Consider the following 20637-nt stretch of genomic DNA (forward strand, 5'->3'; position numbering starts at 1 on the left):
TTTGGGAGAACTTTGCTCTTAGAAAGCAGCAACCATTTATACCTTCAGTAAAAGAGAGAGCCAACGGTCTGGGCCCTCTGCAGGAAAGTGAGACTGACCCACTGGGTAAATGATTTCCATCGCTGGATTCTGTGATCACACCTAATTATTCTGCGTGGGGCAGTTATCAAACATGAGCTGCTTTGTTCTCACAAGCCCATGGGAAGAGATGGGGAAATGGTAGGAGAAAGTATTGTATCCCGAAGGGAGACCATCAGGGTGTAGCACTAGGAAGTCTTGGGGGTTCAAACATGGCAGCAAATCTAACTTCACAGTAAATGAACCACAAAACTCCTGTGGAGCCCTAGAGTTTCAGCTCTGGAGGCCACAGGTTCATGTTTCTCTGCTTCAGCCTCTTGGGTACAATGCAACTCTAAAAATTCTCTGTGGGGCCATTTAAAAAAAAAAAAAGTCCACATCACCTCTGCAGTGATAGGGCAGCCAGAGAGTGGCACCGCAACAGTTAGTGGGAACCCACGATGAGCGTGACCTACCAGGGTGGTCCCTTGGGTGGGCAACATGCTACAAGCAGCAGCTCACTGCTCCCTGTGCCTGCCAGGTGCATATCACATTCCCACAGAGCAACTGGCTGGCTGTAGCCATTCCAGCAACTTTTCCTTCAAGCTGATAATTGAAAGTAAGACACAGACCCTTTAAAAATATCTGTTTTATTTTGTCGTCTTTGTTCTCCTTGCTGAGACCATACACAGAGTCTTTCAGACCCCTGTTTTCTTGCAAAGCCTGTATCAATCACAGCTGTAAAGTTATTGTCCTACGAGTGGTTTTTCCCAGGCAGTGGGAAAGTTATTTTCTTAGGCACCTCATTGTCACTTCATATTCTTGGGAACTACTTAAGAGCAGGATCTGCTAGCTTTATGACAAATCCCTTTATTTACATGGAGGGATGGCAGATTTCATTTTATCCCCTTTAAACGTTGTGCGCAGAGTGTTTCAGGAACAGACCTGCAAACAGAAATGCTGGGGCAAGGTTTGCTCCAAGCCATCCCTGGGGCTGTTCATCTCCCAGCTTTTGCTGCTGCAGCCCAGATCACTTCCTACAGATACAGCTTGCACCTTGGGTTTAATCTTCTGTCTTCGCTGCAGCCAGGTCACTGTCTCACCATAAAGCCCAAGCAAAGACAGGGGAGATGCTTATTTTGTAATACCTAGGGGCTGTTGATTCTCCATGGCCCTGAACCAGCACGGCTGGCCCCAATTACCTAAATTTGACCTCTCCAGAAAGGTTGCTTCTCTCATAAGCGGTTCTAGTGTAAAGGTAGGAGCTTCCTCATCTGTACAATTACACTCCACTTACAAAGAGCATATGGAAAAATACTGTCACAGCTTGGTTTGGACTTGCAGTGTTGTCTCCACTCTTCATTTCTACCCATCATTTGAAGTCTATGTCACCTGAAGCCCTTGGCTGCACCCCAGCAAAGAAAGCATCACCTGCCTGCCCCAGGCAGCCCAGCTCCACCCCAAGGGTGCAACTCCTGCAGGTGTGAAGCAAAGGTGTCATGTGGGAGTTCGTTCCTGAGCAGAAGGTACTTGGCTGTGTGGTATTTATTTAAAAATTTGAGTTTGAAGGGGCGTCTCTTCTTAGGGATTGCTTTTAAACCTTGGAATTAATAGCAGCAGTGCTTCTCAGTGCTTAGGGGGTGATAGAGATAATCTGAAGTCGTAGCAGAAGACAAGCTGGTGTCCTGTGGCTGGCTCTGGTAAGAATCCCATTGGAGCCTGTATTTCTTGGTACTGGGCTGCTTCCTGTAAGCTCCACAGAGCTGTGGAGACTGGACTTAACCAGATCCTGTCTTTGGGCCCATGAGAGGGGCAAATCACGTTCTTAAAACTCATCATAAACTTTAGAAATAATGGAACTGACAAGTTAAAAAAGAAAAGATATGCCTGAGTGTTGGGATTGTATGCAGCTGTGCAGTTTGTTGTGTGATAGCTGAGAAAACACACAGCTGAGTTCAAGTATTTTAGTAAGTATTTAGTAATTAATACCTCTCTCCCCTAGAAAACGCTTTGCGCTGGGAAGACACGTGGCCTGACAGATTTGCATGACGGAGAGTAGTGCTCCCTTGGTGGGAACTTACCGAAGAAAGGGTGAAGGGGGTCCTCACTGTGGACAATTTTGGTTAAGGTTAGTCTCTGTTTGCTTCCTTTATTTTTTTTTTCTTTGGCTACTGAGTTTGTTCTCCACATCTCTGTTCAGAGTTTTGGGCCCAGCATTCAGAGAATGTATCTGCTATCATATTGTGGAAATTGTATTTCTGAGTGACTACTAAGCAGGGACAAGGAAGGAGGTTTCTAAGCTCTGGTAGTATTTCAGTGTGTGATCTGGAGCAAAACAGGCCGCCTCTCCTCACTTCGATTGATTGCTCTTGAATAAAGTGGACTCTTAATGCCTGCCTGCCCATAGGGATATTAAAAAAATGTAAAAAGTATTTGTAAATTAAAATGCTTGAATGAAAGGCTCTGGTATGTGTAATTGTAGAGTATCATATTAAGTAGGAAGGAAAACTGTCTGGGGAGTTCCTGGCATTACACGGAGCCTAGCTTGTCTCACTTAAATAGATTTAATAAGCTCTGCTGGAATTGAAGAAAGGTTGCATTTAAGCATATGTATTTGAATTTACATAAGCATGTATCAAAGCAAAAAATAATCCATACTCTTGGTTACTTCAGTCTAGTTTTTGATAGTTAATACTTCATCCCTTCCAGCATACCATAAAGTTCCTTTTCATGGTCTCAGAACATATGGAACTGAGCAAAAGAAGCTGGGCTTGTTACTCTCTGTGACTGTCTGGGGGCTCAAGGTAGTGCTCTGACTGGGTTTAATTGTTTTTTTCCATGTTCATGTTGTGTCTGACACTCCACTACCCTTAGAAAGATGAACAACAAAGCCTAACAGGACAGCGACACCTCACTTGCTCTTACCTTTCAGGACAAAGCAGTGACCATGAAGGCAGAGGAGACTGCCGTTGTGGGAATAGGTGACTGTGCAGTGGTTGGTGTGAGACTGATCAACCATCTTGCCCCTTTGAGCTGGATTTAACCTTTTTATGTGAATGAGAGCAGGGAGGTTCAGTCCAGCAGCCCTGTCCTGGTTGGATTTAAACTGCTGGTGAACGGTGCGTAGCTAGGTCTTGCGTGTTGACCCACCTGAATTAGTGCATACCCCTGAGAAAGGAAGATACTGTTCTCTTGCTCTCCCTGGGAAGTAATACGAGGCCAATAATTTAATCACCCTGTCTCTCGGTTTCCCAGTTGGTAAAATAGGACTCATCCTGCTCCCCTCTACCTTTGCATAAAGCTTTATCTGTCCTGTCAGTGAGTGTTATGCTCCAAGAGTCAACCTTTAACAGTCAGCCTGCACATCCTGGGTGACGTGGTCTCACCCTAAAAGCTGTGAAGAGCCCTTGGCAGTTGCAGCCAGAACTTAAAGGGCAGCCTGTGGTCAGAAACAAGAGCGTGTTTTGTTAATACAAGCTACGCCCAACTCTGCCAGCTGTTTCCAGACTTTAGCAAGTGTTTCCTTCTCAAATAGAGAGAATGGTTGATGGGAACTGGACCAGATACAGCCATTTGAGCTAACAGTCCAGAGTTACACCCACAGAGAAGTTGAAAAAGATGCTAGATGTCTCCAAAGCAGTATGTACCAAGCTGCCAGATGTTTAGGATCCCTTAAGTCATCTAACAGGCCTTCTCGAGGCAATGTTGCTCTTGAGTATCATAGCTCTCCTGAAAAAGCATTCAAGTGAGCTAATTTTAGCTTTGAATTGTGAGATTTTCTCCAACAGAAGATGTCCCTGAGGACATCAGGGTAGATTTTATTTCCAAAACCTTGCCCTTGTATATTTTAAACGGATCATCTGGATGAAGTTCTAATGGCCAGCTCAGACTGTCTGATTTATAGCAACAGCTGTTCACCTTGGTAGATGGGGAGATTCATGGAGAGACAAAACACATTTATGAACTTGATATTCCACACCAAGGGTCAGTTTTCTTGCCTTGTTTTTACACAGGTGTAAATCCAGATAGGCTGCTGTGAAGTCAATGAAATTGTTCCGTGAAAGGCATGGAAATCAGAGTTCCAGGAAATGGCAGATCAATAGGGTTTTTTTTCTCCAGTAAACTGAATTTTAGAACCCACAGCAGTTGGAGGTGATTAGGGTTGAGAAATGTAGTGATAGGCTGTTCCTGCTGAGTGATGGGGAAAAATGCTGATTCTTTCATGATGGCTGGTTCGTATGGCTGAAAGAGATGGCAATTGGAGAGCCCCAAATTAAGAAGTAGAAAAACGAAAGAAGCATAACAGGGGAGATATCTTGGAAGCCCTGTTGTAGTTCTGTAATGTTTTAAACCCTCTGTTTCAAAAGGTAGAGTTCCTACGGCTGAAACTTCCTGCAAACATTTACTTAATAGTTGATCGTTCCAAATAAAATTCTTCATTCTCAGAGCTTTTATTATTTTATTTACTTTTTTTCCTCCCCCCAAAAAAAGGAGTGCTTCAGATTTCCCTGTGACATTTTCTTGCTTTGGTTGAGCAGATCCTTTTTGCTTTAAAAATAATAAATGTTTTTATATTTAAAAAAAAAAAAAGTCTATAGGATCTTCAATCTCTCTACAAGCTCCAAGCCAAACTTATCTTTAGGGACTTGGTTATTCTTCCCTAAGACAAAGTGTTGCCAGAGCATTAGAAGCGAAATGAAGAATCAAGGCCATATAACTTTATTATTACCAAACCTGCTGTATTTCACACATTCACACTCTTTTCACTTCCAGCTACTCAATCCACCTCTATGTTTTCCATAAAACACTCTCAGAGCTGAGCTGTTGATGCCAGCTGTGACCTAAAACGCTGTGACGATTAAGTGTCCTCCATGTTCCACCAAATGGAATAAATAACGTTATTAATTCAGTATGCAATTGTCTGGCTTCCTACACTGAGCTCAATAGTTAATATAACGTAATGGAGCTGTAGTTCCAGCTACTGGATGCCTTCCCTTAAATTGCCTCTTCAGTCATCAGGCTGCAATAGCTTTGCTTAAAATATTGTTCCACCTGAAGTGCAGAGAGGAAATTCCCCACTAAAACTGAGGCAGAGATTAGACGTGAGCAACTGTTTTGGGTTCCCAGGGGAGGCTTCCAGTGCTCCAGACCATGTCAGGAGCACAGGTGTGGAGGTTTTTTGTTGTTTCCATTTTTTTTTTTCCCATGTTGACATCATGTCATAACTGTGGTAGCTCAGGCCTGCCTCTGCACACATGTAAAGTGTTGTTGATCGTTCAGTTTGCACTGGCCACATGGTCCTGAGCGGAGGAACAAGGACAGAAGGTGCCTGAACATCACTGACATTAATGTAAACTCCCAGGGGATCTGCTAGACGTGCTGCTGTTGCTTTGGATGGATATTTGTCTGGCACAGTTATGGCGTGCAATCAAAAATGGGAGTTGAATAAGAGACCTGGAATTCTGCCCAAACAAAAATCAAAGGGATGAATTCACCCTGGTACCTTTTAAGCAGTCTGGATACAAAGCAAATTGGTCAGAGCTGGCTGCTGCGTGCCAAAACCTGCAGCTTTATTCATCTAAAATATTCCAGCACAAGAAAAGGTAATTCAGGACTATTCTCTGCTTTGTCTGGCTCAGATCTTAAACTCCTGAGGACAGGGGCTGCCTTGCAGTTCCTGCTGCTGGGGCCTTAATGATGCAGCCCATTCAGTGCAGCGATAATGGAAAACGAGCTCTTTGCAGTAGTTTTGTCTTGTTCTCTAGGTCTGGGCAACAGGAGGTCATCCTGTGTAAGGTTTCAGAGATTTGGCTCACAAAACACCTGATGACGGAGTTTTATAGCCAATTTTACTGCTGGTGAATTGCTGTTAGCGGAAAGCTAATCTGAATACAAGGATATGTGGAAAACATAGTTTATATCACCTGGCAAATATATCCTGGAGCTTTTCAGCCAATACAGAGATAGAGAAAGGATGATGTGTGTGTTCTTCCTGGCCAATCATAAGTATCTTATTGGAAAGCTTTGAAATTCCACCTAAAAATCACAGAGTGAAAGGCTTTTAAAAATGCCAGGAAGTTATTTGCAGAGTTGACCTGGATCTGCACAGAACGAGTAATGCAAAGGTGAAAACAGCTGGAGTTGTACGTGGGAAAAGAACAGCATCTGAAGGCTTCTCAGGGGGATTTTTTTTTTCTTTAAAATGGGAGGTGAATGAGATATTGTTGCCTCAGTTATCCGATAAACAAAGAAGGAAAGCATGAAACTGGTAGCTGGTAAGACACCTAAGTCCAGTGTCTGCTGGTATAAGCGTGCTTCAAACCACTTGGTCTCCTTCAGAAAAGAATTTTGCCACTGGTTTTCCTGGGCCAGGCCATGACACGAACTTTCCTGTGTCAAAACATGACTGAATTGCTTTTCTCTGTTGCTTTTCTCTGTCTTTGCTGTAAATTCAAATTTGTTCTAAACATGGTTCTGCCAGAATTTCATTCTTTGCAAGACTACTTCAAATACCCTAAATCAGGTTCTAAATGCATAGAAAGGAGATTTGAGACGTGCAGTTCTTCCATATCGTCTTATATATGCCACAGATGGTATGAGGAAGCCAGCAGTTTGGTACCAGGAGCCTGATCAGCCCTTGATCGTAATTTAGATACGTGAAGAAGTTGAGTTCCACTTCCTGGAAGGAATTTTTCCTTTTTGCCTCACAGTTTCTAAACATGCAACATCTTGCCACGGGTTTACAAACTGCAGGGTTATGCAAATGCTTGTTCCAAGTGTGTTAGGGGATAGCGTTAGTGGGTTTGGTTTGGGGTTTGTTTGTTTTTTCAGGGGAGTTGGGGTGCTGGGGGTTGGCTGTGAAACAGTTCTTGGAGAAGTGTTAGGTTTCCTGCTGCTGTACCATAATATAGCTTAACAGCATTGTTCTCTCCAAAGTAGCTTTGTACTGCTGGTCTCTAAAATTACAGGAAAGCCCACTTTGCAGCCACCGCTAATGGGGTACAGGAATCCCTCAGCATTTCAGTCCAGGGCATGCCTGGGAAGTGTAAGCAGGATGCAGCATTCCTTGTGCATGGCTTGTTCCTAGGTTGGACTCAGGGGAAGCATCCATCATATCCATCACTGCTGCCAGCTTTCCACTTCAGTCCCTCTTGTGTCCCCCTCTCCTCTGCTGTCTGCATTCATAGCCCCAAAATGCAGCCAGGGGCAGAATCGTTCCAGAAGTACAATGTGTTCATCTGTTGTTTTGGATGGGAGGTGGTAGAATGGTGCCACATTTTCCCCAGACATTAAGACCCCACCACCACCACCCAGCAGCAGTACTGTATTTAAGGAAACTCTCTCCACAAGGGCTAATCTGCTCTCTTCATCCACCCTCTGACTTGATCCTATATCCAGGCTCTTAAGAAGAAGAAAAAAGATACTAGACTGAAAGCTGCTATTTTTAAACCCTGCCTTTGGCTCTCTTTGCAGCATTCTGCTTTCCTCCCTGTGATTCAAACAGTGTTCTTTTGAGAACTAGGCACCAGGGCCCTGCGGTTTCCTGGTACTTGGAACATAAAATCTCCTAATTCTTCTCTCGCAGCAAGCTTCAGAGGCTGGGGAGTGATTGATATTTTCTATCGCTTCATTAATAGTCACGGCACGGTAGTTTTCTAATCTGTTTTTGCACCACTTTTTTATTTTGAATAATCTGTCTTTCAAAATTTCTCAGCCCTCTGCGTCACGCAAAACCAATGCTGTTTGCTCCGCTCCTGCCTTTTAACCTCTGGGCTGGGACCTTCAGGAGCTGGTGAGGCTGGGACGCCAGGGGACCTGCTTCGTGGAGCTTCCTCATATTTGTTTAAACCAGCTTGGCAAATATACTCTGGGTAATATCCTGGAGTGGTCTATTCTGGGATAAGTTGGGAGTAAGGGAAAGCCTCCCCTTACTGCTTTGCTGGGGGATACTCCATAGATCCCAGTAAGCGTTGCAATGCTGCCTGCAAGTGTAGAAGGTAAAAGATGTGCCATGCCCTAGAGAACCTGCAATTTCTGCAGGCACAGGGGAAGAGATGTGAAGGCAGAGGTTGTTGAGTCTCAGCTATTGCTGCAGCAACCATCAATTGCTGTCTGCAGTCTTCTGTGACTGAGAAAACCTGCCTGTCCCATAGGAACCAGGACTGATCTACTGAGTAACCGGTGTGAAGTGTCTGCAGGGCCTCTGCTGGTTCTCCATGCCTCTTGTACACCTCCCCCATCAGTAAACTCATGGTTTCCTGGACTAGAAAGCCTGGATGCCAGGCCTGTTTCTGGTGGTAAGTGGGATGCTCAGGGCACAGAAACAGGCCAGGGAAAACCTGGGATGTCTCCTGCTGGCCATGCCCTTCACTGCGGCATCTCCAGGAATGAAGCTGTCCAGGATAAAGGCAGGAAGCTGCAGTGGGACCCATTTGCCAAGAGGCTTGGACATCATAGCATGTGATGGAGGGAAAAGCAGGACAAGGGCTAGCTGCTGTGAAGTTGTGAGCCAGCTCCTCACTACCACGCTCTTTCAGCTGCATCTACTCATTGCCTTTTAAACACCTGGAACCTTTACCTGTAAATAAGCTCGCTTCCCAGGTTAAACAACTCCCTGTGCTGCTGAGACTCTCTGGCATGCCTGCAATAACCCTGAACTCCTTGTAAATTGTTTTTCATTCAATCCAACTTGCAAAAACGCAGACAAGCGGTAGTCTAAACACCCAAAGAGTCTGTATTTGCTTTGTGCCTTATGTGTTCCAGCATACTCTGCTCCCCTGTGATTTAAAACAATGTGTCTTTGTGCTTATCTTCTGGGCTTGGCAAGGCAGTTTTTACCTCTTGGTTTTTGTCTCAACAGGAAAAATTGCTGTCTAACTGATCCTTTGTGGACTTCCGACTGAAACCACCCAGTACAACATATGGTAAGTCATTCACTTCTTTTTAAACTCAGAGCCCCAACTACAGCTATTTATGGGTGGAAACTGGAATATCAGTAGTTTCTTTTTGGTTACAAGGGTAATGAATTCTGGCTTATGTTATTATGACAACTCAGTTTGGGTTTCTCCAACCTTTCCTTACATTACAATGCCTTTGACTTTACATTTGTTGCTCCTGGTGCCTGCCCCAACAGCTCAGCACTGTAGAATGTCAGCAAGGGAAGAATTTCAGCCACACTCCCTTTGCTCCAAAATACGCAGGCCCTTATTACTTATGCTAAAGAACAAGGTTTGTTCCCTGATGTTACATGTGGCAACAGCTTGTGAGGAGGTAGCTTTGGGTGATCCTATATGTTATGGGTCCGATGGATCCATTCTTACATCATCCTCTGAAGAAAAAAGGGATGAGATGGTAGATAAAGGAGTCTGACTTATCTGAAATGACTTTAAGTTCTGTTGACTCAAGCCATCTACTATTGACTGATGCCTGCAGGAGAGAATAGTCGGAATTTATTACAACCTCAACACATGTGAGAGAGGCAGCGTAGAGTGGTGTAGAGAAGCTGTGCTGGCAATCTCCAGGATAGAGTGGAGAGGAAGACTGGTATTGCTACACCAGCATATTTATATCACTGCGGTTACACAGCTTTCAGCCCCAGCCTGTGGTGTTCCTGTGTGATAGGTTGTTATGCCACCACCTAGGGCACTTGTGTGCCCAAATTTCAGTACAGGTTTAAGTAGTAAAACTTTTTGTATTTTTTGTGGGGTCATATGAATTTGCTCCGTGTATCTTCCTATGGAATCCTGACAGTGGTTGCCGCACAATACGGGGGTTGCATTGAAGCTGTGTAGACTCTGAGAGATGAAACAGTTTCTGTGCCTGGGAGACTGACCCACTTTCTTTCCCAGTTAACTGCTTTCAGGCCACTTTCATGAGGAGGCTTCTAATTTTGCAATCCCATTGACAAAAGAGGTCCTCAGCCTGTTGGACGGTTCGTGCAGCACCTCCTGCTAGCACTGAATGCACCATGCATGTTATGCAAATGTTTGTTATTCCTTCCAGATACAAGCTCTTCTTGTGTTTCCTTTGTGGTTAATGCATCCCATCTGTAGTTTAAAAGAAAATAATGTTCAACTCTTCCTCTTGGTATTTTGTGTAGTGCTGCACTCAGGTGACCACTGTAAATGTGTTGCTCGTGCTCTCCACCTGCTTTTTCCCAAATCTGGATCTTTGGGGTTTCGTAGTTGTTCCAAGGTGCGCCTGCTCTGTTAAGGGTTTTGTGTTGGGGGTGGGAAGAAGGAATGAATATAGGAGGCTTGAGGCCAATTAGCAGTATGGGCTGCTCAGCTCCATCCTACAAACAGCAGGGTTGCTTGGAGCTCTCTGGACTTCAAGGGCCACCTGCTGCAAGGAGACACAAGAAATTCTGGGCCAAGTGAAGTGAGGAACACTCATTTCCAAGGAGTCCTGTTGTGTTATACTGCACTAAAATGCATCCACGTGTCCATCCATCAGCCATTTCTCCAAATTCCTCCTTCCTGCAGCCAAGTACGTATCTAGAGGGAGGTGTTTCAAACACAGCTATTCTGCCTGATAGTTTTCCCTGTTTTGACGCAGCCCTTTGCAGGAATAACTCTAAGAAATACATGTAGATTGTTCTTCACCCCAGGCTTCCTTATACAGTGAGGAGCTGTAAGGGTTAATGTCAGTAGGGTTTGACTGAGGGTGGAGTGGATTAATTCCTTGTTATGTGGCATTTATTGTTGGCATAACAGTTACGTGGAGTTGCTGTTGAAGGAAACGCGTGGTACCGCTGATTCAGTCAGTTGCTGCTGTTCTTCTAATGGTCACGAATGACTCTTGGGCTTATAGCTGGCAAGGGCTGAGAATGGGGAACAGAACAGGGAAACCTGAGTGGAGAAAGTGGAGACACCGAACAGTATCGGCCCTGTACACTGATACAAGCCATATTCTGGTACCATTCATAGTACAGAATGGCTGTTTTAAAGATCCCTCATTTTTCTGCATGTCAAAACACAGCTAAGATATTTTAGAGAAGCTTTTCCTTTGTGCTTGAGTAAGAGAACTAATTTGTCCAGAGTTTGAAAAACATAGCTAATAATCATTCTTAATGCTTACATATTATCTTCAATAAAAAAAAAAAAAAAGAATAAAAGAAAATTCTCCCTCCCTGTTTTTTTTTTTGTTTTTTTTTTTTTAAGGGTCATACTGTGCCAGGACAGCATTTAGCCTTATATGTTGAACCCACTACCATCAAACATGAGCTGTCTCTTGCAGAATGTGGAATTATCAGAGACAAAACAAGACTCGGACGTTGGCAAGGAAGAGCTCTCCATGCCTGACTGAGCTAACGTTTCCTAATTGCAACCAGAGAGCTTACCCTGTATAAAAGTTTAAAGACTTCACCTTTTTTCCTTAAGTCCTATTAGTTTTCCCCTAAGAAAACTGTTTCCCTCATTGTTTGTTCTTCAGGGTAATTAAGTTACCAAATAGCCAAATAGCAGCATTCAAAATTTCTTTTCACATCTTTTTTTTTTTTAATGCTACTATTTTAGTTCTGTAGCCATCCAGCACTTGGGTTAACCCAGCAGAGGTGGTCAGGACTCTGCAGCGCTCACAGGCCAGGAAAGGGAGGTTACCTCAGCAGGGATTTACCTTTAACCTGTGGCCTTCATCTTTTCTGTTGGGTTTTGACTCCCACACCCAAGGAAATGCGCACTGGAGCCCAGACTGTTTTGCACTTGGGACAAAACCTTCCCTCTAACTTTCACATTCCTGCATTTCTGAGTTCTGCCTAGTAGCAGAGTTAGAATGAGCAAAATACCACAGGAAAGATGATGCTGAAAGAAGTATTTATTAACTGTCTTACCAGATGCAGAGTGGTAGAAAGCATATCCACTCCAGATATATCTAGCCAAATTTAACTGAAGGTCACGAATCTGCAGAGTTTCAGCAGAGTTTCTCTGACTACATGCTCAAGAGACGTGCTCTTGCTTAAGTATATCTTATCTCTGATGTAGCAGTTGTCCTTCTGAAACCTGTATTTTTCCCCTCCAATTTCCCTAACTGAAATTCAAGAAGGGCATTTAGAAACTAAGGCCTTATGTTTTCAAAGAGGGCTAATAGTTTTAGAAGCTTCAATTTTGGGAGAACCTTGAGAGACCAAGTACCTTCTACCTGCTGGTTCTGGCAAGCCATGGTCACTTTGGGACATGCAGTGCTGAGGTCTTCAGTCCAAAGCCAGGCTCTCCTCAAAGTCTTTGGCCACTTGCCCAACAGGGATGGACAGTTTATCAGGTCTTGATTTTAAAAGGGAGCATAAACAACAGGCCCAGTAAGAGTATGTCAAGTCCCACTGATCTGCGGGTGTGCTTTGAAAGGATTTTGGGTAAGAACCAAAAGGAGAGCTTTGGAAATTCATTCATAAAGAATAATTGTACTTAACTTATGCTGTCAGCTCTCACCATATCATCTTAAAGAATAATAAATAAGCAGCTGAAATTCTTGGAGTAACCTTCCGCTCTTCAGTACCAGGAGGTGAGGGGACATGTGCCTTCGCAGGCACTGGGTATGCCTTGGTGGTGGGAGTGCTTTGTTTTGAAACTTGACGGTAGCAGTGGGGGGGATGAAGTTAAAACGCAATCATTCCGAGTCAAATGGTAAGGCCTAGAAAAACAGATGTGGGGTGTGTGCCATGAGCCAAGATCAACTCCACAAAACTTAAAAGATTAGTTCTACAAAAAGTGGAGGGGGGAAAAAATGAGCCAGTCAGTGTTGTGATGGATGGGAGCAAGGAAATAGCTCAGAACAGTCAAACAACAACAGAATCTGCAGCACAAGAATGTTAGCTTTCTGGTGCTGCTGTTTTGTCATGAGTAGGAAATTCTTTCAAAGATATCTGAAAAGTATTTAAATACCATCTTCCTCTGACATAAAATGGGGGACAGAGGCTTTTATTTTGTTTGGTTTCTCTGAACTGCTTCTGCACTCATCTCCAGAGCAAAGCAGGCCTCCTTGGTTTGAATCCTGAGTGTACGGGGTGAAGCTTTACCCCTCTTTCTCTGAGACTTTGTTGTTTAGCGACTTCTCAATATTTCTGTCAAGAAAACACAAATAAAATTTTTCACTTGGGTCAGTTTAGGCAAAGTGCAACACCTTGGAACCATTGAACGAATTCCAAATACTGTAGGCCAATTCAACATTAGATTGCATTTACCTGCCCATGCTTCTGGCCTCCCTTCTTCATCCAAACTGTCTCTTAGGGTGCCACTGGGGCTGCCTTGTGGGTGCTGCTCTGCATCGTGGGTCACTGCACAGGGGGCACCTCATCAGAAATCAGGGCCAGTCAAGGAGCTAAGAGCTTTTCCCATAACTGCTATTCTCAGGACCCCATATTCTCCATTTAAGCCTCCGCTGTCTCTGAAAGAACAAATTCAGCTAGGTCAGCACAGCTGTAATAAAATTCCTTGCTTGCTGACAGGCGACATGGTGGGATCAGTGCAAGGCAGCTTCTCATTTTCAGTACACCCCTGGACCTGTTTTTCTCAGGTTTTGTGAGTGCTTTGGCTGTGCCCTGCTGGAGAGGAAGACCTGTCCCTGGTGGCTCGTAGGGTTCTCTTCACACACCCATCAGGTACACGGAGGTCTGGTTGGCAGCATACTGTGTGCCAGTCGTTTCCTGCATGCTGTGTTTTGAAGGCTTTGTTTTTTGGCTGTGGATCAGCCGTGTCCTCATGCCACAGGAGTCTTTTAGTACAGAAAAGGTCACTAGCTCAATCCTTTGCTCGGGCTTCTGTTTCAACTTTCCTCTTGTGAGTGCTCTGGGGCACTGCACCAGCTTAACGCCCTAGGCAGCCAAGCCACCCATACCCAAACAAGCACTGATTCTCCTGGAGCTTTCTTGTTAGCACCAGCATGACTCTGGCCATGCCTCCCACAGCAGTTTATCCCTTACCATACATCTCCCTCCTCAGGTTAGCCAGGTCTGTTGCTTTCAAAAGCCCATGCTGCAACATGCTTTCCTTCCAGATCTCTTTCAACTGCTGCTGAACAGCATCCAGAAACATCACACAACCCCTCGCAGAAGAAAATGTGAGCTCTCTCTAAAAGTGACCCATGGCAACTTCAGCTTCTGCATTAAAAGTCCTTCTGTGTTTTGTATCCAGACCTTTGGTTGTCATTGTTGACTCTGAAAGAAAGCCTCCACTGCTGTTCGTGGGGAGAAGCCCCAGTCTGAGCACCACATTTTCCTGGAATCTACACAGGGCTCGCAAATATTATTCTGTTTATTTGTATAACACATCCACTGAAAGCTCAGAGCAGTTTTTCAAGGCTTCCCACAAGGTAAACCAAGCCAAAGGTTCCCTGGCTGACAATCATCAATAATATTGAGCCACTACCTAAACTCTGCTGTCCTGAGATGAATTGAGAGCCCATTCCTTTCAAGGAAAGATAACATCCTTGCTCTGTAAAGATAAAGTGCTTGATGTCTGGTCTCCCTTACCCTTTCTGAAGGTTTTCAGAGAAGCAACAGAAGGTGTTGATGTATTGCCCTGTTCCATCCTTTTTATTATTATTATTATTATTTTAATTTATTATTTGAATGTCAAGACAATGAAGTAACAACCAAAACTGAAGCAAATTCCTGGTTTGGGGAAACCTACCTCCAGGTGCGGATCTGGTGTTCTCTCCTTGTGGACACTGGTGCCTTTCTGAGAAGGGCTCGGCTGCAGCAGGCTTGTTACCTTTGTGGAAGGACTCCCAAGAACCGCTGTGGTCTGAGCTTGTTCAGATTTCTTCACAGGATGGAGATACTGCAAGAGCCTCAAGTATCTGCCATCTGAGGAAGGATGGGTCCTGCCTCCCTCCCTCTTCCCACTGGCACCAACTCTGCTCAGCTGAACTTCTAGGGTTGTTACAGGAGCAAGAACCATAGTGGCAGAACTTGTCTTTACAGCTCTGAGGAGGGCCTTTCAGACACCACAGAGGCAAATGACTTCTGAGCCTTAGCCATAAACAAAATCCTGGTTGCTGCATCTGCTTGTCCTAGCTGAGAGGAGAGCTCTCCGTGCCTCTCTGAGAAGATGAATCATTTAAGAAAACGGCTCCCAGGGCTCCAGGCTGGAAGTTCAGAATGAGTCTTGCTTGCTCTCTGTGAGCTTTTACCCCATAGGGAGCAGTAGCTAAGTGTTGCAACCTAGAAATCATTTGGACTTTGTTGTATGCTGTAAAACAAGCTGGGGAGACAGGCTTTTAATTGTTTATCTCCAGATGTAAAACACTGCTCATGAGGTCCTAACCTCCAGTTTTAAGGATGAAATTTCTTTTCCATGCGAGAAAAGCAGCAATTCCATCCTACAGAAAGCTCATTTGCCATGCTTGTGCTGTGGGCTTATTTTCCTCCACAGTAGCACCCGGCATCTGGCTGGAAAGCATGGCAGATGAGGATCAGCAGGCTCAGTTAAAGCCCTCTGTCCCAGACCAGAAAGCAAGACAAAAGACCTGCATCTCTAATGGACGGCTCAGGCTCATATCTCCCTCTGAGGAGAACCATTACAAAAATATTTCCCAGATATTTGGCTGGGCATTTCACAAAACTATCCAGTTTCATGATGCTAATTTTCCCATTGTCTAGACAGTTGCAAATCCAGACAGCATTATCACTAGGAACCTACTGCACGCACACACACACAAGCCCGTTTTCCTGCCCATGGTATTTACAGGTATGTTGTTACCCAAGGGGCTGCCTGGTGGTAAACTTCCAAATTGCTCCAAAGCGCCTGTGTACGCCTCGCGGGGCTCTCAGTTGCACAGCAGAGCTGGCATTTGATTCGAGTAGCACTGAGCTGTGAAGAAGCTCTGAAGGTTGAACGGGAGGATCTAGCTCCTCGCTGCCTACCTTCTTCTGCACCCAGAAGCAAAACAAACTGTGCTCAGGGTCGGAGAGTGCTGTGAGCCAAGCCTAGACATCCCTCCTTGGGTGAGAGTCTCCCGCCATGGTGCTGTTCCAAGGACAAAAATGTTCTTTTGCAGTACGCACGTTGGAAATGTTCGTGGAAAGATTCTAGGGCTGCAGGCATGTAGATGAGGTCTCGCTAGTCTCTGATGATGATAAAGTGGTTTGCGGGCATTTGTTCCCTCTGTCTGGCTCGAAAAGTTAAGACCTGCATAGAGGAACAGCACATTCTTGTTTTGCACATGACTGGTGCCAGCCCACATTTTGAGGCAGGCTGTAGCACCTTCCCCAGACTTTGGCATAATCAGTACCTATATTTATAGCTCCTCTGTGATGCCAAGGGGTGAAAATATAGTAGGAGCAAGAGCTGTATTTACAAAGTAATAACTTCTGAATGAAGACATTAAGCCAGCAGCATTTCCCCTCCTTTTTCTTCTTTGTCCTGCAGTGTTCTTCACTTTTTTTTCCTAGGGCCTTTTTCCAGTGTCTTTCCTGGCTGTGGGTGCCCCTGCCACTTGCTGGGCTGAACGAGCAGCCCAGGTTCTGTGCCCGTTTCCCTGGGAGGCAGGGCAAAGAGTGACCCTGCTGGAACACAAAGAGCTTGACTGCAGCTCCTTGCCAGCTTTTTTGGAGGGCCAAGGGAGTGGAGAAGGAGCTTGTCCCCGAGATCATGAGATGCGAATCCTGCTGAGCAGCCAGCTCGTGATTGTGCATGGGATTACCAGAGTGAATTCCTGTGACTGAGGCAGCAATTTCGCACTACTAATGAGAGTTCAGGACTTGCAGTGTCTGAACAGCAATGACTTGGGTCTTTCCCTGGTGAGGACCCTAGCCAAGCCGGGTGATCTGCATCCAGGAGCTCGTGCTGGCTCCAGAAAGCAGACAAAAGGGAAGGAACTGAAGTAACCACAATGCGATGGGTTCATCTCATGCCTCGGAGATATCTGTTACCAGAGCCTGGGAGCTGCAGGAAGAGAGAGAACCTAGTGGGACCTGAGCAGAGCTGAGCTAATGTCCCAGACAGCCCGTCCATGTGGGAGTGGAGGAGGAGGAAGAGGGCAGTTCTGGTTCAAAATCTGTGAGGCTTTGCCGCGAAAGTGCAGGGAAGGGTGGGCTGGAAAAGCTCTCTTTTCCTCCAGGATAGCTGTGGTCTGTTTCCCAGCTGGACTCTTGCTCTGTGTCTGCTCTAATTCACGTCTTCCCTCCACCAGCTGGATTTGTTTTGCAAACCCAAATCTGATATTCTTAGTTTGTCCTGTGCATCTTGCTCAGTTTTCAGGACTCCATGTTTCCACCACTTTCCAGCAAAGCATCCTACTTTTCCTACTTGCCCTCATGCAATTAAAAAGGGGGAGATACTGTGACTCTACAAGCAGACCCTGCCAAGAAGTCTTCTAGCCCCAAGTATTTTGCAGAAGGCTTGCCACATCTGCAGCTGTGCTGCTGCAGCTCTTACTGTGAGATTTGACTGAGTGAGAAATGGAAGATTCAAGTTTTATGCACCTAAAATGTACCCAGATCTGGAGGGGAGGCCGTATCTCCCAGACCAATGTGTCACATGAAGGGAGTGGGTGTTTCTGAAGCTCTCCACCCAAGCCAAAGCCAAGAACTTGGTTAATTTGACGTGCCCTTTTGGATTTTGTTTAAATGTTAACTCTGGGTCCACCCTCACAAGCTAACTATCAGAGTCAGAAGGTCCTGGGATAGGAGATAAGACAGTATAGCCCCTTGGAAATTGGTCCTTATGCTGATGGAAGCCTAGAGCCCTTCTGCACAAAGGATCCCTTCTTTGTACAAAGGATGTACAAATCTACAGCAGGTACTGAAACAGGCAAAGTGAATTCCTACTTGGAATCACGTGTATGATCAGGTATTCAGAATTTCCAGACTGCAACCATACATTGCAGATGTGCAGAAAGCTATCTGAGGATGGTTACCATAAATTTACCTAACTTAATCCTTAAACCTCTGTGATGCTGAGCAGAGATCCTAGGAAGTGCATGTACTTAGCTATTCTGTGCTATCCTAATAGAAACAAAGAGAGCAGGTAGCTGCTTAAACTTTCTTGAAACAGGTCTCTGCAGAGGAGTCTCTGTTGGATTCTGCTCTGCAGTTGTGTTGCAAGTTCATTAACAGGCACTTGCTTGGGTTTGTGTACTCAGCAGCCCTACCTGCTGCTGCTCCTTGTCTGTGCTCAGGTGTGCCCATGTGCCAGCACCTGATTCTGCTTCGGTCTGTGTGAAGTTATTCCCAAGTAGTAACTCGCTGTCTTTGGACTCCCTTACCCTAGACAAGGAATTATTTGCGCACAGAGCCGGTAAGAAAGAGCTATTGCACTTTAAGACCATGCTTAAATCTGCCTGAAACCACATTGCCATCACAGTGTAGGCCAGAAACACAATATCAGGCCCTGCACTTTGAGGGGGTTGTCCCACTGCAGGCACAGCCCTCCTGCACACCCCAGAAGAGCTGGGCCCTTGGCTTCAGTGGAGTAAGAAGGAATTATTTGCATGAGACTGGCTGCATTGGAAGGATGTGAACCCAAAAAGTGTTTGACTAACAGGTGCCCAACAAAGGTCATCAGAAAGGCAGGTCCAATGAAAGCAAAGTCAAGGCTTTTTTAGCAGGTGTGTAGAACCACGGTTGAAAGACTTTGTAATAATCATTTCTATGACTATGAACATCCCCAGGGAGGACCCGTCTTGGCAGCAGCCTGGTCTTCTTTTACCCATCAATTGCAGCTTTGTCTCTTTTGAAGCCCCCTGCTGCAAATGAGCAAACACCTGGCTGAGAAAAGATGAATGGAAAGCATTGCCTGTGCTAGGAAGGTAATGGCAAGCCCTGTGCCAGGAGGAATAATAAACAGGAGATTATTGATATAACTGTGCTAGTCTCCAATAGGTTTTCCACCAGGCATGTAGAAGCACCTACAAAGGAGGCATTGTCTGCACTGTCACTGCAAGGAAAATGGGAGAAATGAGTTGTGCCTTGCCTCGGGCTCACTGCAGGAAAGGTGGGTTTGTGTCTGGTGAGCAAAATTGATCGGTATCAGCAGAACGGGGAAGGACTGAGGGAGTTGTTGCTGGGCTGTGAATTCTGTGGATTAAAAGTTGGTGTACTGTAGACAGCATCTAACGGGCTGTTGTTAATTAGCCAGACCTATGCTCTAAATCCTAGGTGATGGGCTGGGAATTGAGCTCGAGCTTCGAGTCTGTTGGCTTACGTGCATCTTACCCAGAACATGGGTGCTGCCTGCCCATTTTGCATCTGCGATGAGGTGCAGATTTATTGGTGTGCAGGAATCCATGTCACGATGTTACTGCAGCCCACACATGTCGAGGTTTTAGGAGCATTGCACTGACTGATTGAATTTGTTTCTAACAGGAATGCAGAGTTAAGCCCATATTTGAGTGCTGTTATAAATGTTCAGCTCTGCAAGTGATATAATGCAGAAGAGATTCATTGAGTGCAGGTTGCTGTGCTCGCACCCTGAGGTCTTTCTGTAGTGTTGCTCTCCTAGGAAAGGCAGGGCAACTTCCAGGGATATGAACAACCCGTCTTTAGGGGCTTCACAGAAACCTCTTCTGAGATCCCATTTACAATCTCAGCCCAGTCAAAAGGAATGGGGAAGGATGAATCTCACCAGCACATACACCCTAACATTTTGAGCATTTGCAAGTAGGGGAATCTCTTCTCAAGCGTCTCGCCCTTTATTTCTCTGGTTGCAGATCGCAAGTGCCCTGTCTGTGGTTTGACTGTCTCGTTCTTGGAAACCTGCAGCAGACAGCAGGCTGCTCTTCCAATGTGCTGTAGAAAAGAGAAAGGTGGGTGGGAGGGAGGAGAACTATTTCCTGCAGTGAAACTCAATCCTGTTCAACTTAAAAATAGCAGGAAAACAAAATCCTCTGGGACCAGCTATAAAAGGGCTTGATGGTTGCCTGCTCTCCATCCCACCTCCCAGAGCTCCCCGTTTGGTAAGAGCCCTCTTGAACACTAACACAGATCTGTTGACTGCGGTCCTGATGCTAGGCAAAGGAGCAGTGCTTCATGCTGGGGGTCAGCTGTGGGGAGGTGCAATGCTCTGTGGCAGGTAGCAATGTCCAGGATTAACTGCTCTTTGTGTCGGGCTTCCATGGAACCAGGTTTTTCTGGGGCTTTCATTCTTGTTGGAAATTTTATCCAGAACATTATAAAGGTGCCCAGGATTTCCGGGCATTTTTGCAGGCCATGTCAAGCTAGGAGCCCCTCAAGGGAGACTGCACAAACAGCAGCCAGAGCCCCCATCTGTGCTTGCAGCCCCTCCTTTCTGCCTCACTGCCCAATTTCAGTGCTGGTTTTCAGAACCCCAACATCACAGCCTGCCCCCTGCCAGATCACGCTCTCCCCTCCAAGCCCTGCTCTCTCCTTTGCTTCCCTTTCCCACCTCTGCTCTCCGATCCCCTCTCCCTTCCACATCCTCCCTCTTTCAGCACCCCACATGGACAGGATGGGGCTGAAGACAGCTGGAGAGACAAGTTTTCTTGAAGCTCCTATTTTTCTCTAGAGAGGGGAGAATAAAGCTTTAGGAGGCAGAAGAGAAAGCCAGAAAGCCTGTTTCAGTAATGAGCCAACAACATTGGCAGTGGCAGCCCCAGCAGTGCTGGGTCTGCAGCTCTCCTGCCCTG

General features: G+C 45.5%; 1 long non-coding RNA gene across 1 annotated transcript in view; it reads left to right on the forward strand.

Moving 5' to 3' along the window:
- LOC311446332 overlaps nucleotides 1-20637 on the forward strand; it is an 85725-nt gene that overhangs the window by 56958 nt on the left and 8130 nt on the right. The window contains exons 11-13 of the long non-coding RNA XR_014698842.1: nucleotides 2060-2185; nucleotides 8918-8981; nucleotides 16445-18986. This is a non-coding gene — a long non-coding RNA (uncharacterized lncRNA). The remainder of the gene's footprint in view (nucleotides 1-2059; nucleotides 2186-8917; nucleotides 8982-16444; nucleotides 18987-20637) is intronic.

Source organism: Aythya ferina (assembly GCF_964211825.1).
Source record: "Aythya ferina genome assembly, chromosome: 17".
NCBI lineage: Eukaryota > Metazoa > Chordata > Aves > Anseriformes > Anatidae > Aythya > Aythya ferina.